The sequence below is a fragment of the Cherax quadricarinatus genome, chromosome 51 (assembly GCF_038502225.1).
Source record: "Cherax quadricarinatus isolate ZL_2023a chromosome 51, ASM3850222v1, whole genome shotgun sequence".
In the NCBI taxonomy this organism is placed as follows: domain Eukaryota; kingdom Metazoa; phylum Arthropoda; class Malacostraca; order Decapoda; family Parastacidae; genus Cherax; species Cherax quadricarinatus.
Genome location: NC_091342.1, coordinates 17,032,172 through 17,059,504, shown reverse-complemented (window position 1 = coordinate 17,059,504; position 27,333 = coordinate 17,032,172). Strand labels below are relative to the sequence as shown.

The 27,333-nt window shown below is 48.9% G+C and overlaps 1 long non-coding RNA gene across 1 annotated transcript in view; it reads right to left on the bottom strand.

Annotated features, from left to right (window-relative positions):
* Positions 1-12,447: 12,447 nt before the first annotated feature.
* The window catches only part of LOC138854188 (uncharacterized), a 463,374-nt gene continuing 448,488 nt past the window's right edge, over positions 12,448-27,333 (bottom strand). The window contains exon 3 of the long non-coding RNA XR_011393413.1: positions 12,448-13,979. This is a non-coding gene — a long non-coding RNA (uncharacterized lncRNA). The remainder of the gene's footprint in view (positions 13,980-27,333) is intronic.

Below are 27,333 nucleotides of genomic sequence, written 5' to 3'. Positions count from 1 at the left end.
CCCTGCAACTCCACCAGGTCATACTCTCCAGTGTTACCCTCCAGGTGCCCTGCAACTCCACCAGGTCATACTCTCCAGTGTTACCCTCCAGGTGCCCTGCAACTCCACCAGGTCATACTCTCCAGTGTTACCCTCCAGGTGCCCTGCAACTCCACCAGGTCATACTCTCCAGTGTTACCCTCCAGGTGCCCTGCAACTCCACCAGGTCATACTCTCCAGTGTTACCCTCCAGGTGCCCTGCAACTCCACCAGGTCATACTCTCCAGTGTTACCCTCCAGGTGTCCTGCAACTCCACCAGGTTATACTCTCCAGTGTTACCCTCCAGATGTCCTGCAACTCCACCAGGTTATACTCTCCAGTGTTACCCTCCAGGTGTCCTGCAACTCCACCAGGTCATACTCTCCAGTGTTACCCTCCAGGTGCCCTGCAACTCCACCAGGTCATACTCTCCAGTGTTACCCTCCAGGTGCCCTGCAACTCCACCAGGTCATACTCTCCAGTGTTACCCTCCAGGTGCCCTGCAACTCCACCAGGTCATACTCTCCAGTGTTACCCTCCAGGTGCCCTGCAACTCCACCAGGTCATACTCTCCAGTGTTACCCTCCAGGTGCCCTGCAACTCCACCAGGTCATACTCTCCAGTGTTACCCTCCAGGTGTCCTGCAACTCCACCAGATCCTCTCTTTTGCATGTAAATAAACATTTTATTTCAGAATGAGAAACAGGCAAAGCAATAAAGTAGCAGCTAATGGAAAGCCATGACCGTGAGAACAAGGACACCAGTGTTGGACAACCCAGCCATTATGTACTGATACGAGATAAAGGAAACTTTGTAACGGGAGAAGCAAACCAAATGTAAGAGACGAAATAAAGCAGTTAGATATGTTTATTCCGAAACTTTTCACCTACACAGTAGATTTCTTCAGTCGAATACAAAGGAGGCAGCAGAAAGAGTAAAGACGAAGAGACGATGTCATCAGTCTATCACCCATGATGACGTAGTTTTGAGGTAGTCCCTCAGCCTCAGACTTAACCTTTACAAATAATTATTCCCTTAGGTTTATGGAAGGGTTAAATCCAAAGGGGTTAAATAGAACCTGGGGAATGAGACGTAACCAATTTTGATCCAAGGAAGGGGAAGGTAGCTCCTGTTACTAAGACGAACAGCTTTTTACCAGCATCAAGGCACACACTTCCACTCACTGAAGAGGGGAAAATACCAGCGAGATGACTACGTTGAAGGTCACACTGAGTGTTGAAGGTCACACTGAGTGTTGAAGGTCACACTGAGTGTTGAAGGTCACACTGAGTGTTGAAGGTCACACTTAGTGTTGAAGGTCACACTCAGTGTTGGAGGTCACATTGAGTGTTGAAGGTCACACTCAGTGTTGAAGGTCACACTGAGTGTTGAAGGTCACACTGAGTGTTGAAGGTCACACTGAGTGTTGAAGGTCACACTTAGTGCTAAAGGTTACAATGAGTGTTAAAGGTCACTCTGAATGTTGAAGGTCACACTCAGTGTTGGAGGTTACACTTAATGTTGAAGGTCAAACTGAGTGTTGAAGGTCACACTGAGTGTTGAAGGTCGCACTGAATGTTAAAGGTCACACTGAGTGTTGGTCACACTGAGTGTTGAAGGTCACACAGAATGTTGGAGGTCACACTCAGCTGGTCACACTTAGCGTTGAAGGTCGCAGAGAATGTTGAAGGTCACACTCAGTGTTGGTCACACTGAGTGCTGAAGGTCACACTGAATGTTGAAGGTCATACTGAATGTTGAAATCAACAATGTTGAAGGTCACACTCAGTGCTGAAGGTCACACTGAGTGTTGAAGGTTACACAGAATGTTGAAGGTCACACTGAGTGTTTAAGATCACACTGAGTGTTGAAGGTCACACTGAATGCTGAAGGTCACACTGAGTGAAGGTCACACTGAGTGTTGAAGGTCACACTGAATGTTGAAGGTCACATTGTGTGTTGAAGATTACAGTGAGTGAAGGTCACACTGAGTGTTGGTCACATTGAGTGTTGAGGGTCCCACTGAGTGAAGGTCACACTGAATGTTAAAGGTCACACTGAATGCTGAAGGTCACACTGAGTGTCGAAGGTTACAGTGAATGTTGAAGGTCACATTGAGTGAAGGTCAGACTGAGTGTTTAAGGTCACATTGAATGTTGAAGGTCACACTGAATGTTGAAGGTCACATTGAGTGTTGAAGGTCACACTGAATGTTGACGGTCACATTGAATGTTGAAGGTCACATTGAAGGTCACACTGAATGTTGAAGGTCACACTGAATGTTGAAGGTCACATTGAATGTTGAAGATCACATTGTTGAAGGTCACATTGAGAGTTGAAGGTCGCACTGACTGTTGAAGGTCACTTTGAGTGTTGAAGGTCACACTGAATGTTGAAGGTCACTGAGTGCTAATTACACTAAGTGGTGGTCACACTAAGTGGTGGTCACACTAAGTGGTTGTCACGCTAAGTGCTGGTCACACTAAGTGCTGGTCACACTAAATGGTGGTCACACTAAGTGCTGGTCACACTAAATGGTGGTCACACTAAGTGCTGGTCACACTAAGTGCTGGTCACACTAAATGGTGGTCACACTAAGTGCTGGTCACACTAAATGCTGGTCACACTAAGTGCTGGTCACACTAAATGGTGGTCACACTAAGTGCTGGTCACACTAAATGGTGGTCACACTAAGTGCTGGTCACACTAAGTGCTGGTCACACTAAGTGCTGGTCACACTAAATGGTGGTCACACTAAGTGCTGGTCACACTAAATGGTGGTCACACTAAGTGCTGGTCACACTAAGTGCTGGTCACACTAAGTGCTGGTCACACTAAGTGCTGGTCACACTAAGTGGTTGTCACGCTAAGTGCTGGTCACACTAAGTGCTGGTCACACTAAGTGCTGGTCACACTAAGTGCTGGTCACACTAAGTGGTTGTCACGCTAAGTGCTGGTCACACTAAGTGCTGGTCACACTAAGTGGTTGTCACGCTAAGTGCTGGTCACACTAAGTGCTGGTCACACTAAGTGCTGGTCACACTAAGTGCTGGTCACACTAAGTGGTTGTCACGCTAAGTGCTGGTCACACTAAGTGCTGGTCACACTAAGTGGTTGTCACGCTAAGTGCTGGTCACACTAAGTGCTGGTCACACTAAGTGCTGGTCACACTAAGTGCTGGTCACACTAAGTGGTTGTCACGCTAAGTGCTGGTCACACTAAGTGCTGGTCACACTAAGTGGTTGTCACACTAAGTGCTGGTCACACTAAGTGCTGGTCACACTAAGTGCTGGTCACACTAAGTGGTTGTCACGCTAAGTGCTGGTCACACTAAGTGCTGGTCACACTAAGTGCTGGTCACACTAAGTGGTTGTCACGCTAAGTGCTGGTCACACTAAGTGCTGGTCACACTAAGTGCTGGTCACACTAAGTGCTGGTCACACTAAGTGCTGGTCACACTAAGTGCTGGTCACATTGTAGAGATGTAGATGAAAAGTTCACTTACTGATCCTGACCAAAAGTTCACATTAGTGCAGTAGTCAGGAAGTTCTATGTTTCACCAGGGAACTTTATAACTGTCCTCGGATATACGGACAGTAAAATATAAAAAAAGAAAATATAGCAAAATTATTATAAGCAGCGGCAGTGTGGATGGTGTATATAAACAAAATCCAGAGTCATGGTACATAATGGCTGCCGGATTTATGAAGTATAAGTTATGGGGACTGGAACCACTGAAAAGAGCCCTCGCTGATCTATAATCATTGGGAAGAACACTGATACCTAAACTTTAAGCTGTGTTGGAAATAATGTTGAAGCAATATCGGGAAATATCTCATCACACTTTTTTGAAATCGTTAGCCACGTCCTGCCAGGCCTTGTATAACTAGACTGATTATTTATAGGGTCCACTGGGCCTGCCCTTTACCAAGGACACGCCAATGAATATATCTCCAAGGTCACGACTGTGAAGGAGAAGCCTGTCATAGCACTAGCTCGATAAAGCAGCCGTTGCCTCAGCACCTGCTCATCATTACCCGGAACAGAACTCTACGATTTTGTACCGGACGTGGAGACAGTGAGCCATTCCTGGAGCTTCTGAACCAGTGGGTGAACTGGAACAAACTGTATCAGTCATGAGAAGAATTCCTCAAGAGTGCAAGAAGGTAGTTACCTAGTACCTGAAGATGTACGAAGCTTGATATTAAATACAACTGTAAATATAAGAATGGGAGATATGTTGGGACTAACAAGGAAACGGAAGGTGATATATGGAGGGTGGCACCACACGCAGCTTTAAAAGTAGGCATGAGAAATCCAGAGTGACTGGCAACACAGGTTAAGAAAGGAGCCCAGGAGCTGGAGCTCAATCCAGCAACGACATCTAGTAAATCCATCTAGCTGAGTATGTACACACACATACTGAAGATGTAACTCGAATCGTGCAACCGAATATAGGTGAACACACACACACACACACACACACACACACACACACACACACACACACACACACACACACACACACACACACACAACACACACACACACACACACACACACACACACACACACACACACACAAAACACACACACACACACACACACACACACACACACACACACACACACACACACACACACACACACACACACACACACACACACACACACACACACACACACACACACCAGATCCTCTGGGTTGTATTCCTGCGGAAGCGCAAGTTTCAAGATAAAACTCGACATGAGTTATATAAAACACAATGACCCAGCTGCCTTCCACCATTTGAATCCCCAAATGCGCGAGTGAGGGGGAGGTCGCGCGTCCTGCAGTAAATGTTATATTCCCAAGGTGGTAAGGGCGAGGGCTTAGTGCTAACGCTGGGGGTTTCGACCATTGTGTGTGAGTGCAGTAATGACGGTCATGAATTCTGGGTTTGCAAGCTTTGAGGAGAGGGGGCGTTGACCTGTCCTCCCCCCCTCTCTTTCTCTCTCTCTTCGTCCTCTTCTGCTCTTCCTCCTCCTCTTTCCTTTCTGTTGTGTGTATCTTTCCCTTCTTTCATCCCCTTCCCTATCTCCCTTCCCCTTTCCCCTCTTTTCTCTTTTACATTGATCTCTCCTCTAGTTCTTTCCTCTCATCCCCTTCTCGTTTTCCGATAAAACATGTCTATTCTTTGCTCTCGTGTGCCCCGCCTCCTCCCTCTCTTCCTCTTCTCTCTTCCCCTCTATACTGACCTCATCTTTCATTTCCTTTGATCCTCTACCGTTTGCTTATTCCATTTTATTCCTATTTCTTCTTCCATCGCCCCTTCATTTTTGACTGGTCCACAAACTAAATAAAATTTCGTATGTAAATATACACTATATAAATAAGTACATAAGTACATAAGTTACATATTGTAACCTGAAAGATGAGAGAGATCATTCATGTATAGCGCTAAACCCATGAGAGCCATTCAGTGCTAGGGGCCGTGAGGCTCGATTCACCGTCCTATAATTGTTATCCTAAAGACATTTTTTAAATAAAAATCTTTTTGATTTTGTTAAAATATCGAGTCATTTCAAGATGTTGAAGAAGTTGCCGGTGTTAATTATGGCGAGGGTCGAGAGGACACGCCCTTCTCCACCGTGAAGGTTGACGATGTCTTCTAGGGAAGCCTTCTCCACCGTGAAGGTTGACGATGTCTTCTAGGGAAGCCTTCTCCACCGTGAAGGTTGACGATGTCTTCTAGGGAAGCCTTCTCCACCGTGAAGGTTGACGATGTCTTCTAGGGAAGCCTTCTCCACCGTGAAGGTTGACGATGTCTTCTAGGGAAGCCTTCTCCACCGTGAAGGTTGACGATGTCTTCTAGGGAAGCCTTCTCCACCGTGAAGGTTATCGATGTCTTCTAGGGAAGCCTTCTCCACCGTGAAGGTTGACGATGTCTTCTAGGGGAGCCTTCTCCACCGTGAAGGTTGACGATGTCTTCTAGGGGAGCCTTCTCCACCGTGAAGGTTCACGATGTCTTCTAGGGAAGCCTTCCCCCACAAGGAGGTTGAGGATGTCTTCTAGGGAAGTCTTCCTCACCGTGAGGATTAAGAATATCTTCTATGGAAGTCTTCCTCACCTCCCTAACCCCACACACAACCTCCCCGGCCATATACGCCAGCAACCTCGAGGTGGCAATGAGATCAACTAAAAACAATAGCGCCAGTACATCTGTTAAAGTCAGGGTCGTCACAAAAAAATATATTTCCAATAGACAGCATAACCCAGACTGGCTGCTGGTGACGTCACGCTGCAGCTCCTTAATTAACTGCATCATGTGAGTCAGGTTCCAGCTACCCGACCCCCACACATCTCCAGTCAGAGGTCAATGAACACCACTACGATTCACAGATTCCTGAACAACTCACAATGTAAATGTGGAAAAAGATGTGGAAGAAGATTTATTTACAGTTGAGCGCATTTATTAAAGACAACATTTCGCCAAGAGTGTCTTCAGTAGTTCTAATTTACGACTGAAGATGTCACTCGTGACCAAACATTTCTTTTAATAATTGTCCTGAACTATATTTATATGTCTTTATTTTATCAGTGAACTGTCAAATGGACCAGGAGCCTCACTGTAATATATGTACAACTGAATTTTGTACTCGAATTCACGATCTCTCCTCAGCCAGCCTGTACCTCAGCCAGCCTGTACCTCAGCCAGCCTGCGCCTCAGTCAGCCTAGACCTCAGTCAGCCTGCGTCTCAGCCAGCCTGCGCCTCAGTCAGCCTGCGCCTCGGTCAGCCTGCGCCTCGGTCAGCCTGCGCCTCAGTCAGTTGCGAGTACAGGGAGACTACTGCTATAATAATAATAATAATAATAATAATAATAATAATAATAATAATAATAATTATAATAATATTTATTTCCACAAATACATCATACAATTTATACAGACCACAGCTGACATCAATGACATACTATATAAAAAGCCCTTGGTTATGCCGAGCATTTCGAGCAAACTAGGGAGGTCAAGCCCATGATGACACTCTTCAGGTCACTTGTTCTATCTAGGCTGGAATATTGCTGCACACTAACAGCACCTTTCAAGGCAGGTGAAATTGCTGACCTAGAAAATGTACAGAGAACCTTCACGGCGCGCATAACGGAGATAAACACCTCAATTACTGGGAGCGCTTGAGGTTCCTAAACCTGTATTCCCTGGAACGCAGGCGGGAGAGATACATGATTATATACACCTGGAAAATCCTAGAGGGACTAGTACCGAACTTGCACACGAAAATCACTCACTACGAAAGCAAAAGACTTGGCAGACGATGCAACATCCCCCCAATGAAAAGCAGGGGTGTCACTAGCACGTTAAGAGACCATACAATAAGTGTCAGGGGCCCGAGACTGTTCAACTGCCTCCCAGCATACATAAGGGGGATTACCAACAGACCCCTGGCAGTCTTCAAGCTGACACTGGACAAGCACCTAAAGTCGGTTCCTGACCAGCCGGGCTGTGGCTCGTACGTTGGTTTGCGTGCAGCCAGCAGTAACAGCCTGGTTGATCAGGCTCTGATCCACCAGGAGGCCTGGTCACAGACCGGGCCGCGGGGGCGTTGACCCCCGGAACTCTCTCCAGGTAAACTCCAGGGATGCGACTCACACCAGTCGACTAACACCCAGGTACCTATTTACTGATAAGTGAACAGGGACAGCAGATGTCTTAAGGAAACACGCCCCAGTGTATCCATCCGTGCGTTACCATCCGAGCTACTCAACCATTCACACACAACACAAAAACGTCATCGACTTGAAATATAAAAATCTCGTCTCCCACAAGAGAGAGTAGGATTACCTCAGGTCTTGTGGACCTCCACCATCACAAGATAATGACTGCCCGATAAAGATTAAGAACGTATTTGTCACCGTCATTAATCATCACTAAGAGTGTTGGAACCTAACCCATATCAATTCTGTAACTTTTCTGAAAAGCGTTTTCTGCAAATTTCTCGATTAGGTTAAGTTAGGTTTTGTTGTCCTCTGTCGATAAAAAAAAAATAAATTATAATAGATCACAACGGAAAAACTGAAAATATAATTATTATTATTATTACATATTCTTATCACTGGGGAGCGCTAAACTGAAAGGGCTTATACAGAGCCTGGGGGAGGGGATGGAAGGCATTCAGACTTAATTCAGGGAAGAGGAGCACAGATCCAATTCCCTAGACAAAGAGTCTCTCACCAACGTCAGAGAACCTCCCTTGAGGGGCTTGTAAATATAAGATGTCTTCTAAAAGATCTAACGGGAGAACAGTAAGCGCGCAGCCTTCACCAGTCTTCCATTTGACTGTCTTTACCAAGAAGCGTCAAATGCTGTCTGTGATCAAGAGGACAGACTGTGGGACCAGACTCTGGAGGGATGACGATGTTGGTGCTATACCACGCACTCGCTTCTCCCATCACCACCACGTCTCCACACACACACACACACACACACACACACACACACACACACACACACGGGCTCCAAGAAGTCGAAGGGGAAAACCTACGACGAAAGAAACTAGGAGGAGAAGAAAGCAATCAAAGGTATCATGAAAGCAATAGGTGAGGGAGACATGACCCAGGTGACAAATTTTCGGAGAATTGGGTAGTTTACGAGTGGAAAGAAACTGCCGGTCAAAGTAATTTTCAAGGCAGGATCAGCTCGAACCAAGATCCTGCAGGAGAAAGCACGGCTGAGGGACAATCCAGAGTACCGGAGTGTGTACCTCGATCACAACAGAACACAAGAAGAAAGGATGATACTGAGAGAGAGGGTGCAAAGACGAAAGGAGGAACGAGATGCATTCATGAAGATGAGCAGAACCTAGACTCAGGTGGAAGGGCAAACACACCTTACAGAAGCACCCGCAGAAGGATTCCAACCACGAAAACCCCAAAGCAACTGACCAATCTAAACCAAAACCCACACACTGTTCCCTCTGCCCCCACTCCCCAAATCACAAACTCCACCCCTACAGCAGCCCCCTAAGGGCACTCTGCTCCCCCATCACAAACCCCACCCAAACAGCGACAACCCCAATGCAACTGAACAATCCAAGCCAAAACCCACACACTGTTCCCTTTCCCCCCACCCCCATTACAAACCCCACCCCTACAGCAGCTCCCCATGGGCACTCTGCCCTCAACCCCCCTTCACAAACCCCACCCACACTGCAAACCCCCATAGGCCCCCTCCAGGGCTCCCACACCCCCAACCCCAATATTTTCCCAGGACCACCGTGGTAGATAAGAAGTTGAAGGTGTGGTACACGGACACAGATGGATTATCAAATAAATACGAGGAGTGGCATGAAAGAATCAATGAGAAGTCCCCAGATATCATAGCAGTCACAGAAACGAAACTCAATGAGAAAACAACAGACGCAGTCTTCCCACCGGGATATTAGATCCTGAGGAAAGACAGAAGGAGCAGAGGGGGAGGAGGGGTTGCACTACTTCATAAGAAGCCGATGGGGTTTTGAGGAAACGGAAGGCGTGGGCGAGATTGGAGAAAGGGATTACATAGTAGCTACAATTCAGTCTGGGGAACATAAGGTAGTCATTGCAGTGATGTATAACCCACCACAGAACTGCAGGAGGCCAAGAGATGAATATGAAGAGAACAACAGAGCGATGGTGGACACACTGGCTGAGGTGGCACGAAGAGCTCAATCGTGCAGAGCAAAGTTACTGGTTATGGGTGATTTCAATCATAGGGAGATCGACTGGGAAAACCTGGAGCCTCACGGGGGTCCTGACACATGGAGAGCCAAGACGATGGATGTGGTACTGGAAAACCTCATGCATCAACACGTCAGGGACACTACCAGAGAGGGAAGGATGAACCAGCAAGACTGGACCTTGTGTTTACCCTGAGCAGTTCAGACATTGGGGACATCACATATGAGAGGCCCTTTGGAGTTAGCGATCACGTGGTTCTGAGTTTTGATTACATAGTAGAGCTGCAATTAGAGAGGGTAACAGGAGTCGATTGGGAAAAGCCAAACCATAAAAGGGGGGACTACACAGGTATGAGGAACTTCCTGCGGGAGGCTCAGTGGGACAGACAGCTGGTAGGAAAGTCAATGAACGAAATGATGGAATATGTAACAACAAAATGCAAGGAGGCAGAGAAAAGGTTTGTTCCCAAAGACAACAGAATTAATGGGAAGACCAAAGTGAGTCCTTGGTTTACCCGAAGGTGTAGGGAGGCAAAAACTAAGTGCATTAAAGAATGGAAGAGGTACAGAAGGCAAAGGACCCAGGAAAATAAGGAGATCAGTCGAAGAGCCAGAAACGAGTATGGACAGATAAGAAGGAAGGCCCAGCGACAGTATGAAAACGACATAACATCAAAAGTCAAGTCTGACCTGAAACTGCTGTATAGCCACATTAGGAGAAAGACAACAGTCAAAGATCAGGTGATCAGGCTGAGGAAAGAAGGTGGAGAACTCACACGAAACGATCAAGAGGTATGTGAGGAGGTCAACAAGAGATTTAAGGAAGTATTCACAGTGGAGACAGGAAGGACTCTGGGAAGACAGGACAGAGGGTGACACCAACAAGGAATACACCAACAAGTGCTGGATGACATACACACAACTGAGGAGGAGGTGAAGAAGCTGCTAAGTGACCTTGATACCTCAAAGGCAATGGGACCGGACAACATCTTCTCGTGGGTCCTTAGAGAGGGTGCAGAAATGCTGTGTGTCCCATTAAACACAATCTTCAACACATCCCTTGAAACTGGGCAACTACCTGAGGTATGGAAGACGGCAAATGTAGTTCCAATTTTTAAAAAAGGAGACAGAAAAGAGGCGCTAAACTACAGACCGGTGTCACTGACGTGTATAGTATGCAAAGTCATGGAGAAGATTATCAGGAGGAGAGTGGTGGAGCACCTGGAATGGAACAAAAGTATAAATGACAACTAGCACGGTTTCATGGAAGGCAAATCCTGTGTCACAAACCTTCTAGAGTTTTATAATAAAGTAACATAAGTAAGACACGAGAGAAAGGGGTGGGTTGATTGCATCTTCTTGGACTGCAAGAAGGCCTTCGACACAGTTCCTCACAAGAGATTAGTGCAGAAACTGGAGGATCAGGCGCGTATAGCGGGAAGGGCACTGTAATGGATCAGAGAATACCTGACAGGGAGGCAACAACGAGTCATGGTACGTGATGAGGTATCACAGTGGGCACCTGTGACGAGCGGGGTCCCACAGGGGTCGGTCCTAGGACCAGTGCTATGTTTGGTATATGTGAATGACATGATGGAAGGTATAGACTCAGAGGTGTCCCTGTTCGCAGATGATGTGAAGTTAATGAAGAGAATTAAATCAGATGAGGATCAGGCAGGACTTCAAAGAGACCTGGACAGGCTGGACACCTGGTCCAGCAACTGGCTTCTCGAATTCAACCCTGCCAAATGCAAAGTCATGAAGATCGGAGAAGGGCAAAGAAGACCGCAAATAGAGTAAACCTCGCTCAGGCTAGGTAGCCAACGACTGCAACCCTCGCTCAAGGAGAAAGATCTTGGCGTGAGTATAACACTGAACACGTCTCCGGAAGCACACATCAACCAGATAACTGCTGCAGCATATGGGCGCCTGGCAAACCTGAGATTAGCATTCCGATACCTAAGTAAGGAATCTTTCAAGACACTGTACACCGTGTACGTCAGGCCCATACTGGAGTATGCAGCACCAGTTTGGAACCCGCACCGGGTCAAGCACGTTAAGAAATTAGAGAAAGTGCAAAGGTTTGCGACAAGGTTAGTTCCAGAGCTAAGGGGAATGTCCTATGAAGAAAGGTTGAGGGAAATCGGCCTGACGACACTGGAGGACAGGAGGGATAGGGAAGACATGATAACGACATACAAAATACTGCGTGGAATAAACAAGGTGGACAGAGACAAGATGTTCCAGAGAGGGGACACAGAAACAAGGGGTCACTCTTGGAAGTTGAAGACTCAGATGAGTCACAGGGATGTTAGGAAGCATTTCTTCAGTCATAGAGTGGTCAGGAAGTGGAACAGTCTGGCGAGCGATGTAGTGGAGGCAGGAACCATACATAGCTTTAAGACGAGGTATGATAAAGCTCATGGAGCAGGGAGAGAGAGGACCTAGTAGCGTTCAGTGAAGAGACGGGGCCAGGAGCTGAGTCTCGACCCCTGCAACTACAATTAGGTGAGTACACACACACACACACAAACACACACACACACACACACACACACACACAGAGAGAGAGAGAGAGAGAGAGAGAGAGAGAGAGAGAGAAGAGCACACAGAAGTTCACAAATAAATATAGTGAGAGCTGAAGATTATTACATTCAGGGGAAAAAGAGCTAAATCCTTAAGGGTCATACGCTGCTTAGAGGACTGGAAATCCATCTGGTTCGATCCAAGGAAGGAAAGATCAGGTAAAATTCCTTCTTGGATCAAGAACCCCTTACCGGCATTAAGGAACCTATCTTGGCACTGATGAGTTGAAGAAAGAAAAAAAAACGTAGATAAGAAAGGTCTTACCTGTCTATGGGTGAGGATGGACTGGCACAGGGGCTGCCCACGAGGCTGGAGGAGCCTCGCCTGCTGGAGGAGCCCTGGGTCACCGTCAGAAATCCGTGGGCAACCAGCCATTTGTTGACGGCGCTCAGCTCCGCCTTCCTCACGAAGTAGTCTGCTGCGAGCTCTGGGTGTTGGTCCAGCCACTCCTCTACAGCCCCGAAGCTTAGGCTGGTCATGCTGCGCGAGGCTCTGCTGCAGTGGAGCGCACACGCACTCTTGCAGACGCTACCACTTTCCTCTGATATAAGACATGTCCCCGGGGATCAAAAAAATCTTTTAACTGTGTCCTTCAGAGCATAAGCTTTCACCGAAGTCCACCATCGCTGATGTCTCTTATTGCAAGAGCGCTTCCAATCACCAATCTTAGTGAGTTTCGATTACTTCAGACATGTTCTTTGGAATCAAAAAAAAAGTTTTACGTTTATTTTCAGAAGACAAAAGTTTGAATGGCTTTATTATGCGTTCAATATCCATTTCATGGACATTATCAAAGTACAGTCTTATTCAACTTTGTTCTGATCTCGTTGTACTTTGAATTTTCTTTTTTCAGTAGCTGAAAAATCTTTCAGAGAAGAAGATAGAGCTAAAGAGTGTTGCTGTCATGTAGTGAGGTGGTAATGACCACTTATATCACACTCGCACGAGTCAACACCTCAACACTACAACCCAAGGGACGCTCAGTTGTCTTTAGCAGTCGCCCTCAGCAGGTCATCTGTGGGTGACAGCTTCGAGGGCGTCTGCGAAATGGTTGTCGTCGGTGTGCAGGTAGCAGAGCATAATGGGTGGATCTGTTGGTGTGCGGAAAATAAAATATTTATCTGTGGGCGTGAGGGCGCCCTCCCAGCAAAACCATGACACACATCCACGCCTCCCATCCACCCTTTCAAGTGTTCCCTCCCCCACACACTGTCAATATTCCCTAAGAATCATCTTGGACTTCATCGGGCTATGTAATAATATCCTAAGAACACTGAAGTTCGCCAGAAATGAATAATTGTTTTTCAGCGTCGTAGGGCCAACAGTGAGGATAGACTGAAATTGATTTAATTCTTCGGTTTGTCTTGGTACTTAAGGTGTCTAAATTCTTGACGAATTAAGTATCGGCTACATCTGTCTTGGGCCACCGAGATCCTTCCTTAGTCAGAAAACATTAGCTATTAAGATTATCCTCTAAGATATGTGGAAACAAGTAGAGTTCCTCGACCATTTATGTGACAACCTGTCACGTCTTCAACCAGTCTACACTTATCGAGTTCCAACAGCAATCCTTATTCCGCCCACAGTCTTGAAACCAGTTGCTGGTACACCATCCACACCTCCGCTGGGCGTCCCCAGCAGCAGTGGCCGTTTCCCGACACACCTGAAACAGGAAAAATACAAGATTACAAACAAGTTCGAAGGCTACAAGTACAACACACATATATACACACTTGATACTTTTTAATATGGTGGAGACCAAGGACCAGTGTGGATGCTTAATCACCAAGACTAAACCCAGCATTAGGATTATTATTAATAAGTGAGACACTTCTGCATAGCTGGAGATAACTCCAGGTATCAACATATCTCCATAGCTGGAGGTAACTCCAGGTATCAACATATCTCCATAGCTGGAGGTAACTCCAGGTATCAAATTGTATCCATAGTTCTAGGTAACTCCAGATTTGGAGATATGTTGATAAATGAGACATTTCTGCAACATTTGACTATCTTTACTCTGGAAACATTTCGCCAGCCAGTGGCTTCTTCAGTCTAATACAGAGAAAGTTGGAAGACAAGGAGGAGTTTGAGGGACTCAGTCCCTCAGCCTGGTGTCAATGTGTTCAGTATATCAATCTTGACGAAAGTCAAGAATCAAGATTAATGGACTGAGCACATCCATTCCAGGCTGAGGGACTGACTACCTAAAACTCCTCCTTATCTTCCACCTTTCTCTGCAATGGACTGAAGAAGCCACTGGCTGGCGAAACGTTTCCAAAATAATTTACCTAAATGTTGCACAAGTGTCTCAATTATCAACATATCTCCATAGCTGGAGTTACCTCCGTCACCAGGCATTCCCTGACCATGACAACACCGGAGTTACCTCCGTCACCAGGCATTCCCTGACCATGACAACACCGGAGTTACCTCCGTCACCAGGCATTCCCTGACCATGACAACACTGGAGTTACCTCCGTCACCAGGCATTCCCTGACCATGACAACACCGGAGTTACCTCCGTCACCAGGCATTCCCTGACCATGACAACACTGGAGTTACCTCCGTCACCAGGCATTCCCTGACCATGACAACACCGGAGTTACCTCCGTCACCAGGCATTCCCTGACCATGACAACACGGAAGTTACCTCCGTCACCAGGCATTCCCTGACCAAGACAACACTGGAGTTACCTCCGTCACCAGGCATTCCCTGACCATGACAACACCGGAGTTACCTCCGTCACCAGGCATTCCCTGACCATGACAACACTGGAATTACTTCCGTCACCAGGCATTCCCTGACCAAGACAACACTAGAGTTACCTCCGTCACCAGGCATTCCCTGACCAAGACAGCACTGGAGTTACCTCCGTCACCAGGTATTCCCTGACCAAGACAACACTGGAGTTACCTCCGTCACCAGGCATTCCCTGACCAAGACAACACTGGAGTTACCTCCGTCACCAGGCATTCCCTGACCAAGACAACACTGGAGTTACCTCCGTCACCAGGCATTCCCTGACCATGACAACACTGGAGTTACCTCCGTCACCAGGCATTCCCTAACCAAGACAACACCGGAGTTACCTCCGTCACCAGGCATTCCCTAACCAAGACAACACCGGAGTTACCTCCGTCACCAGGCATTCCCTAACCAAGACAACACCGGAGTTACCTCCGTCACCAGGCATTCCCTGACCATGACAACACTGGAGTTACCTCCGTCACCAGGCATTCCCTGACCAAGACAACACCGGAGTTACCTCCCTCACCAGGCATTCCCTGACCATGACAACACTGGAGTTACCTCCGTCACCAGGCATTCCCTGACCAAGACAACACCGGAGTTACCTCCGACACTGGGCATTCCCTGACCAAAACAACACTGGAGTTACCTCCGTCACCAGGCAATCCCTGAACATGACAACACTGGAGTTACCTCCGTCACCAGGCATTCCCTGACCATGACAACACTGGAGTTACCTCCGTCACCAGGCATTCCCTGACCATGACAACACTGGAGTTACCTCCATCACCAGGCATTCCCTGACCAAGACAACACTGGAGTTACCTCCGTCACCAGGCAATCCCTGACCATGACAACACTGGAGTTACCTCCGTCACCAGGCATTCCCTAACCAAGACAACACTGGAGTTACCTCCGTCACCAGGCATTCCCTGACCAAGACAACACTGGAGTTACCTCCGTCACCAGGCAATCCCTGACCATGACAACACTAGAGTTACCTCCGTCACCAGGCATTCCCTGACCATGACAACACTGGAGTTACCTCCGTCACCAGGCATTCCCTGACCAAGACAACACTGGAGTTACCTCCGTCACCAGGCATTCCCTGACCAAGACAACACTGGAGTTACCTCCGTCACCAGGCAATCCCTGACCAAGACAACACTGGAGTTACCTCCGTCACCAGGCAATCCCTGACCAAGACAACACTGGAGTTACCTCCGTCACCAGGCAATCCCTGACCATGACAACACTAGAGTTACCTCCGTCACCAGGCATTCCCTGACCATGACAACACTGGAGTTACCTTCGTCACCAGGCATTCCCTGACCAAGACAACACTGGAGTTACCTCCGTCACCAGGCATTCCCTGACCAAGACAACACTGGAGTTACCTCCGTCACCAGGCATTCCCTGACCATGACAATACTGGAGTTACCTCCGTCACCAGGCATTCCCTGACCAAGACAACACCGGAGTTACCTCCGTCACCAGGCATTCCCTGACCAAGACAACACTAGAGTTACCTCCGTCACCAGGCATTCCCTGACCATGACAATACTGGAGTTACCTCCGTCACCAGGCATTCCCTGACCATGACAACGCTGGAGTTACCTCCGTCACCAGGCATTCCCTGACCATGACAACACTAGAGTTACCTCCGTCACCAGGCATTCCCTGACCATGACAACGCTGGAGTTACCTCCGTCACCAGGCATTCCCTGACCATGACAACACTAGAGTTACCTCCGTCACCAGGCATTCCCTGACCATGACAACACTGGAGTTACCTCCGTCACCAGGCATTCTCTGACCATGACAACGCTGGAGTTACCTCCGTCACCAGGCATTCCCTGACCAAGACAACACTGGAGTTACCTCCGTCACCAGGCATTCCCTGACCATGACAACACTGGAGTTACCTCCGTCACCAGGCATTCCCTGACCATGACAACGCTGGAGTTACCTCCGTCACCAGGCATTCCCTGACCATGACAACGCTGGAGTTACCTCCGTCACCAGGCATTCCCTGACCATGACAACGCTGGAGTTACCTCCGTCACCAGGCATTCCCTGACCATGACAACGCTGGAGTTACCTCCGTCACCAGGCATTCCCTGACCATGACAACGCTGGAGTTACCTCCGTCACCAGGCATTCCCTGACCATGACAACGCTGGAGTTACCTCCGTCACCAGGCATTCCCTGACCAAGACAACACTGGAGTTACCTCCGTCACCAGGCATTCCCTGACCATGATAACACTGGAGTTACCTCCGTCACCAGGCATTCCCTGACTATGACAACACTGGAGTTACCTCCGTCACCAGGCATTCCCTGACCATGACAACGCTGGAGTTACCTCCGTCACCAGGCATTCCCTGACTATGACAACGCTGGAGTTACCTCCGTCACCAGGCATTCCCTGACCATGACAACGCTGGAGTTACCTCCGTCACCAGGCATTCCCTGACCATGACAACGCTGGAGTTACCTCCGTCACCAGGCCTTCCCTGACCATGACAACGCTGGAGTTACCTCCGTCACCAGGCATTCCCTGACCATGACAACGCTGGAGTTACCTCCGTCACCAGGCATTCCCTGACCATGACAACGCTGGAGTTACCTCCGTCACCAGGCATTCCCTGACCAAGACAAAACTGGAGTTACCTCCGTCACCAGGCATTCCCTGACCAAGACAAAACTGGAGTTACCTCCGTCACCAGGCATTCCCTGACCATGACAACGCTGGAGTTACCTCCGTCACCAGGCATTCCCTGACCATGACAACGCTGGAGTTACCTCCGTCACCAGGCATTCCCTGACCATGACAACGCTGGAGTTACCTCCGTCACCAGGCATTCCCTGACCAAGACAAAACTGGAGTTTCCTCCGTCACCAGGCATTCCCTGACCAAGACAAAACTGGAGTTACCTCCATCACCAGGCATTCCCTGACCAAGACAACACTGGAGTTACCTCCGTCACCAGGCATTCCCTGACCAAGACAAAACTGGAGTTACCTCCATCACCAGGCATTCCCTGACCAAGACAACACTGGAGTTACCTCCGTCACCAGGCATTCCCTGACCAAGACAAAACTGGAGTTACCTCCGTCACCAGGCATTCCCTGACCAAGACAAAACTGGAGTTACCTCCGTCACCAGGCATTCCCTGACCATGACAACGCTGGAGTTACCTCCGTCACCAGGCATTCCCTGACCATGACAACGCTGGAGTTACCTCCGTCACCAGGCATTCCCTGACCATGACAACGCTGGAGTTACCTCCGTCACCAGGCATTCCCTGACCATGACAACGCTGGAGTTACCTCCGTCACCAGGCATTCCCTGACCAAGACAAAACTGGAGTTACCTCCGTCACCAGGCATTCCCTGACTATGACAACACTAGAGTTACCTCCGTCACCAGGCATTCCCTGACTATGACAACACTAGAGTTACCTCCGTCACCAGGCATTCCCTGACTATGACAACACTAGAGTTACCTCCGTCACCAGGCATTCCCTGACCATGACAACACTGGAGTTACCTCCGTCACCAGGCATTCCCTGACCATGACAACACTGGAGTTACCTCCGTCACCAGGCATTCCCTGACCATGACAACACTGGAGTTACCTCCGTCACCAGGCATTCCCTGACCATGACAACACTGGAGTTACCTCCGTCACCAGGCATTCCCTGACCATGACAACACTGGAGTTACCTCCGTCACCAGGCATTCCCTGACCATGACAACACTGGAGTTACCTCCGTCACCAGGCATTCCCTGACCATGACAACACTGGAGTTACCTCCGTCACCAGGCATTCCCTGACCATGACAACACTGGAGTTACCTCCGTCACCAGGCATTCCCTGACCATGACAACACTGGAGTTACCTCCGTCACCAGGTATTCCCTGACCATGACAACACTGGAGTTACCTCCGTCACCAGGCATTCCCTGACTATGACAACACTGGAGTTACCTCCGTCACCAGGTATTCCCTGACCATGACAACACTGGAGTTACCTCCGTCACCAGGCATTCCCTGACTATGACAACACTGGAGTTACCTCCGTCACCAGGCATTCCCTGACCATGACAACACTGGAGTTACCTCCGTCACCAGGCATTCCCTGACCATGACAACACTGGAGTTACCTCCGTCACCAGGCATTCCCTGACCATGACAACACTGGAGTTACCTCCGTCACCAGGCATTCCCTGACCATGACAACACTGGAGTTACCTCCGTCACCAGGCATTCCCTGACCATGACAACACTGGAGTTACCTCCGTCACCAGGTATTCCCTGACCATGACAACACTGGAGTTACCTCCGTCACCAGGCATTCCCTGACTATGACAACACTGGAGTTACCTCCGTCACCAGGTATTCCCTGACCATGACAACACTGGAGTTACCTCCGTCACCAGGCATTCCCTGACTATGACAACACTGGAGTTACCTCCGTCACCAGGTATTCCCTGACCATGACAACACTGGAGTTACCTCCGTCACCAGGCATTCCCTGACTATGACAACACTGGAGTTACCTCCGTCACCAGGTATTCCCTGACCATGACAACACTGGAGTTACCTCCGTCACCAGGCATTCCCTGACTATGACAACACTGGAGTTACCTCCGTCACCAGGCATTCCCTGACTATGACAACACTGGAGTTACCTCCGTCACCAGGTATTCCCTGACCATGACAACACTGGAGTTACCTCCGTCACCAGGCATTCCCTGACTATGACAACACTAGAGTTACCTCCGTCACCAGGCATTCCCTGACCATGACAACGCTGGAGTTACCTCCGTCACCAGGCATTCCCTGACTATGACAACACTGGAGTTACCTCCGTCACCAGGCATTCCCTGACCATGACAACACTGGAGTTACCTCCGTCACCAGGTATTCCCTGACCATGACAACACTGGAGTTACCTCCGTCACCAGGTATTCCCTGACCATGACAACACTGGAGTTACCTCCGTCACCAGGCATTCCCTGACTATGACAACACTGGAGTTACCTCCGTCACCAGGCATTCCCTGACTATGACAACACTGGAGTTACCTCCGTCACCAGGCATTCCCTGACTATGACAACACTGGAGTTACCTCCGTCACCAGGCATTCCCTGACCATGACAACGCTGGAGTTACGTCCGTCACCAGGCATTCCCTGACTATGACAACACTGGAGTTACCTCCGTCACCAGGTATTCCCTGACCATGACAACACTGGAGTTACCTCCGTCACCAGGCATTCCCTGACTATGACAACACTGGAGTTACCTCCGTCACCAGGTATTCCCTGACCATGACAACACTGGAGTTACCTCCGTCACCAGGCATTCCCTGACTATGACAACACTGGAGTTACCTCCGTCACCAGGTATTCCCTGACCATGACAACACTGGAGTTACCTCCGTCACCAGGCATTCCCTGACTATGACAACACTGGAGTTACCTCCGTCACCAGGCATTCCCTGACTATGACAACACTGGAGTTACCTCCGTCACCAGGTATTCCCTGACCATGACAACACTGGAGTTACCTCCGTCACCAGGCATTCCCTGACTATGACAACACTAGAGTTACCTCCGTCACCAGGCATTCCCTGACCATGACAAAGCTGGAGTTACCTCCGTCACCAGGCATTCCCTGACTATGACAACACTGGAGTTACCTCCGTCACCAGGCATTCCCTGACCATGACAACACTGGAGTTACCTCCGTCACCAGGTATTCCCTGACCATGACAACACTGGAGTTACCTCCGTCACCAGGCATTCCCTGACCATGACAACGCTGGAGTTACCTCCGTCACCAGGCATTCCCTGACTATGACAACACTGGAGTTACCTCCGTCACCAGGCATTCCCTGACTATGACAACACTGGAGTTACCTCCGTCACCAGGCATTCCCTGACCATGACAACACTGGAGTTACCTCCGTCACCAGGTATTCCCTGACCATGACAACACTGGAGTTACCTCCGTCACCAGGCATTCCCTGACTATGACAACACTGGAGTTACCTCCGTCACCAGGCATTCCCTGACTATGACAACACTGGAGTTACCTCCGTCACCAGGCATTCCCTGACTATGACAACACTGGAGTTACCTCCGTCACCAGGCATTCCCTGACCATGACAACGCTGGAGTTACCTCCGTCACCAGGCATTCCCTGACTATGACAACACCGGAGTTACCTCCGTCACCAGGCATTCCCTGACTATGACAACACTGGAGTTACCTCCGTCACCAGGCATTCCCTGACCATGACAACACTGGAGTTACCTCCGTCACCAGGCATTCCCTGACCATGACAACACTGGAGTTACCTCCGTCACCAGGCATTCCCTGACTATGACAACACTGGAGTTACCTCCGTCACCAGGCATTCCCTGACCATGACAACACTGGAGTTACCTCCGTCACCAGGCATTCCCTGACTATGACAACACTGGAGTTACCTCCGTCACCAGGCATTCCCTGACCATGACAACACTGGAGTTATCTCCGTCACCAGGCATTCCCTGACCATGACAACACTGGAGTTACCTCCGTCACCAGGCATTCCCTGACTATGACAACACTAGAGTTTATAATATCAGAGAAAATATGGCGAAACATAGCTATGGGAAATAACTAAAAAATAAGAATGAAAAGAGAGATAATGTGAAGATTTAAACGTGGAAAGTAACAAATAGAAAGACTCTGATTAGAAACAGCACAAACACTATGATAAGAACAAGTGACACATGAGAGAACGTTAAGTGAAGCAATGAAACACAAGTAAACAAGAGTATAACAATGGGAATATGAGTGAACAAGAGTGAAACAAAGGGAACAAGTGGGAAGAGGAGAGGCCACAAGTGACCACCAGAGTGACACGTGTTGTAAGAGTGGTCATACAGCAGGTGTTATAAGAGTGGTAATACCACAGGTATTATAAGAGTGGTCATAACTCAGGTGTTATAAGAGTGGTCATACCGCAGGTGTTATAAGAGTGGTAATACCGCAGGTGTTATAAGAGTGGTCATAACTCAGGTGTTATAAGAGTGGTCATACCGCAGGTGTTATAAGAGTGGTAATACCGTAGGTGTTATAAGAGTGGTCATAACTCAGGTGTTATAAGAGTGGTCATACCGCAGGTGTTATAAGAGTGGTAATACCGTAGGTGTTATAAGAGTGGTCATAACTCAGGTGTTATAAGAGTGGTCATACAGCAGGTGTTATAAGAGTGGTAATACCACAGGTATTATAAGAGTGGTCATAACTCAGGTGTTATAAGAGTGGTCATACCGCAGGTGTTATAAGAGTGGTAATACCGCAGGTGTTATAAGAGTGGTCATAACTCAGGTGTTATAAGAGTGGTCATAACTCAGGTGTTATAAGAGTGGTCATAACTTATGTGTTATAAGAGTGGTCATAACACTGGAGAGTGACAGTTGTTATAAATGTGGTCATAACGCACGTGTTATTAGAGTGGTCATAACTCAGGTGTTATAAGAGTGGTCATAACTCAGGTGTTATAATATCACTGGCACTAAGCATAACGCCACAAAACCAGACCATAACCAGTAGTTACGACCTCTAGCTGTGCTTCGCCTCCTCATTAAATCAAATTTACACCTGAGTACAGGAGAGCACCACACACGTCTGATAATGAAAACTGCTTTCTTGCCCCTCTCTAAACTTTGCTCTTCCTCCTCCCTTTTACCTTATCCCCCCCCTTTCCTTTTTCTCTCTTCCTCCTCCCTTTCACCTTATCCCCCCCCCTTTCCTTTTTCTCTCCCTCCATTATCCTCCAATATACAAACTTATCATTTACAGCTGTAAACAAAGTCTATATTAGACTAATTCAAGTATGCTGATCTCAAATACGAAATCAGAATGATCTCATGTGAGAATTACACGTTACAAAAAAATTGATATTAATTCATCATGGGTCAGCGTAAATACACTAGTTATTCAACGTGCTCTACGGTAGAATGTCTTCTTTAGAGACTTCAGAGAGGCAGAAAGAGTAATTTACTCTACGGTACTGTCTTCCTTAGAGATTTCAGAGACGCAGAGTAACTTACTCTACGGCAGACATCCTAAGGAAGACATCCTTAGAGACATCAGAGAGGCAGAGTAACTTACTCTACGGTAGATTGTCTTCCTTAGAGATTTCAGTGAGGCAGAGTAACTTACTCTACGGTAGATTGTCTTCCTTAAACGACAAAGGAATCTGAGAGGCAAAATTTCTTCTAGACAATATTGTAAAGAAACGAAATTTACATCAATGGTAGAACATATCAACAAGTATGTGACGAAGGCAACATGTTGTTGATGACATAAACCACATATTCTCATAGAATTCCTTTGCACTTGCTTCGCCCACTCCACGAGGACAGTGTTAGGAAGGAAGTGTTATGTAAACACGCTCTCTCTCTCTCTCTCTCTCTCTCCTCTTCCACGTTTTATTCCTTCCATCTTCCCTCTTACAAATTCGTTTCCTCCTATTCCTCATCTTCTCGACCCTCTATTATCCCCTATCATCTACCCCACATCTCTATCCCTTCCTCCCTCACATCAACTTCTTCTCCCATTCTTCCTGCCCTTCTCTCTCCCACTTACACATTAACCTCTTACTCGACCTCTGGTCATCTCTACCTTCCTCCACCCGGAGCATCACTTCTCCTACCCATACCATCACCTCCCATCACGCATATTTTAGGTAAAAAATGAAGTTTTTCAGGAAATGCATCTGAAATCTTTCAGTCATGGAAATTTGCACAAAAATTAACGTTTTCGATCATTTTTCGATATATATAAATAATTAACATATTCTTAAAAAAATCCCCGTAAAAGTCCTCCACCCGTAGCAACACCTCCCCCACCCACAGCAACACCTCCCCCACCCACAGCAACACTTCCTCACCCACAGCAACACTTCCTCACCCACAGCAACACTTCCTCATACACAGCAACACTTCCTCATACACAGCAACACTTCCTCACCCACAGCAACACTTCCTCATACACAGCAACACTTCCTCATACACAGCAACACTTCCTCATACACAGCAACACTTCCTCACCCACAGCAACACTTCCTCATACACAGCAACACTTCCTCATACACAGCAACACTTCCTCACCCACAACAACACTTCCTCACCCACAGCAACACTTCCTCACCCACAACAACACTTCCTCACCCACAGCAACACTTCCTCATACACAGCAACACTTCCTCACCCACAGCAACACTTCCTCATACACAGCAACACTTCCTCACCCAAAGCAACACTTCCTTACTCAAAGCAACACCTCCCCCGCCTACAGCAACACTTCCTCACCCACAGCAACACCTCCCCCACCCACAGCAACACTTCCTCACCCACAGCAACACTTCCTCACCCACAGCAACACCTCCCCCACCTACAGCAACACTTCCTCACCCACAGCAACACCTCCCCCACCTACAGCAACACTTCCTCACCCACAGCAACACCTCCCCCACCCACAGCAACACTTCCTCACCCACAGCAACACTTCCTCATACACAGCAACACTTCCTCACCCAAAGCAACACTTCCTTACTCAAAGCAACACCTCCCCCGCCTACAGCAACACTTCCTCACCCACAGCAACACCTCCCCCACCCACAGCAACACTTCCTCACCCACAGCAACACTTCCTCACCCACAGCAACACCTCCCCCACCTACAGCAACACTTCCTCACCCACAGCAACACCTCCCCCACCTACAGCAACACTTCCTCACCCACAGCAACACTTCCTCACCCACAGCAACACCTCCCCCACCCACAGCAACACCTCCCCCACCTACAGCAACACTTCCTCACCCACAGCAACACTTCCTCACCCACAGCAACACCTCCCCCACCCACAACAACACCTCCCCCGCCTACAGCAACACTTCCTCACCCACAGCAACACCTCCCCCACCTACAGCAACACTTCCTCACCCACAGCAACACTTCCTCACCCACAGCAACACCTCCCCCACCCACAGCAACACCTCACCCACCCACAGCAACACTTCCTCACCCACAGCAACACCTCCCCCACCCACAGCAACACCTCCCCCACCTACAGCAACACTTCCTCACCCACAGCAACACCTCCCCCACCCACAGCAACACCTCACCCACCCACAGCAACACTTCCTCACCCACAGCAACACTTCCTCACCCACAGCAACACCTCCCCCACCCACAGCAACACCTCCCCCACCCACAGCAACACTTCCTCACCCACAGCAACACTTCCTCACCCACAGCAACACCTCCCCCACCCACAGCAACACCTCCAACACCGACAGCAACACCTCTCATACCCACAACACCTCTCACACCCACAGTAACACCTCTCTTACCCACAACACCTCCCACACCCACAGCAACACCTCCAACACCGACAGCAACACCTCTCATACCCACAACACCTCTCACACCCACAGTAACACCTCTCTTACCCACAACACCTCCCACACCCACAGCAACACCTCCAACACCCACAGCAACATCTCACACCCACAACACCTCCCACACCCACAGCAACACCTCCAACACCCACAGCAACACCTCACACCCACAACACCTCCCACACCCACAGCAACACTTCTCACACCCACAGCAACACCTCACACCCACAACACCTCCCACACCCACAGCAACACCTCCAACACCCACAGCAACACCTCACACCCACAACACCTCCAACACCCACAGCAACACCTCCAACACCCACAGCAACACCTCACACCCACAACACCTCCAACACCCACAGCAACACCTCACACCCACAACACCTCCCACACCCACAGCAACACCTCCCACACCCACAGCAACACTTCTCACACCCACAGCAACATCCTCAGCAATATACAGAGTCCCACAGATTATTTCAAATTTCCAACATTTTAGAAGCTGTAATGACATTGTACAAGCTGGGGCGGGGTATGGCAGGGAGGGGGAGAAGGGTATGGCAGGGAGGGGGAAGAAGGGTATGGCAGGGAGGGGGAAGAAGGGTATGGCAGGGAGGGGGAAGAAGGGTATGGCAGGGAGGGGGAAGAAGGGTATGGCGGGGGGGAAGAGGGTGGCATAAGGGATGGTGAGGGATGAAGTGTGGAAGGGGAGAAAATGGGAAAGGAGGTTGAGGGTAAAGAGGAGGGGGAAGGGATGGTGTGGAGGGAGGTCTAGTGGCGCGGATTTACTGAACAGTAATCTCTCTTCCCCCCCCCTCTCTCTCTCTCTTCCTCCCTCTCTCTCTTCCTCTCTCTCTCTCTCTCTCTCTCTCTCTCTCCCTCTCTCATCAAAACCAATCGCAGGACACAATAAAACATACAGACTGCTGCAGCCAATGACAGCAGGCTCATTGGAAGAGCTTGCAGGCAACACACAAGAGCAAGAGCTTGCAGGCAACACACAAGAGCAAGAGTCTGCAGGCAACACACAAGAGCAAGAGCTTGCAGGCAACACACAAGAGCAAGAGCTTGCAGGCAACACACAAGAGCAAGAGCTTGCAGGCAACACACAAGAGCAAGAGCTTGCAGGCAACACACAAGAGCAAGAGCTTGCAGGCAACACACAAGAGCAAGAGCTTGCAGGCAACACAAGAGCAAGAGCAAACACACAAGAGCAAGAGCTTGCAGGCAACACACAAGAGCAAGAGCTTGCAGGCAACACACAAGAGCAAGAGCTTGCAGGCAACACACAAGAGCAAGAGCTTGCAGGCAACACACAAGAGCAAGAGCTTGCAGGCAACACACAAGAGCAAGAGCTTGCAGGCAACACACAAGAGCAAGAGCTTGCAGGCAACACACATGAGCAAGAGCTTGCAGGCCACTCACAAGAGCTTGCAGGCAACACACAAGAGCAAGAGCTTGCAGGCAACACACAAGAGCAAGAGCTTGCAGGCAACACGCAAGAGCAGGCAGAGCTTGCAGGCAACAAACAAGAGATATAGCTTGCAGGCAACACACAAGAGCAAGAGCTTGCAGGCAACACACAAGAGCAAGAGCTTGCAGGCAACACACAAGAGCAAGAGCTTGCAGGCAACACACAAGAGCAAGAGCTTGCAGGCAACACACAAGAGCAAGAGCTTGCAGGCAACACACAAGAGCAAGAGCTTGCAGGCAACACACAAGAGCAAGAGCTTGCAGGCAACACACAAGAGCAAGAGCTTGCAGGCAACACACAAGAGCAAGAGCTTGCAGGC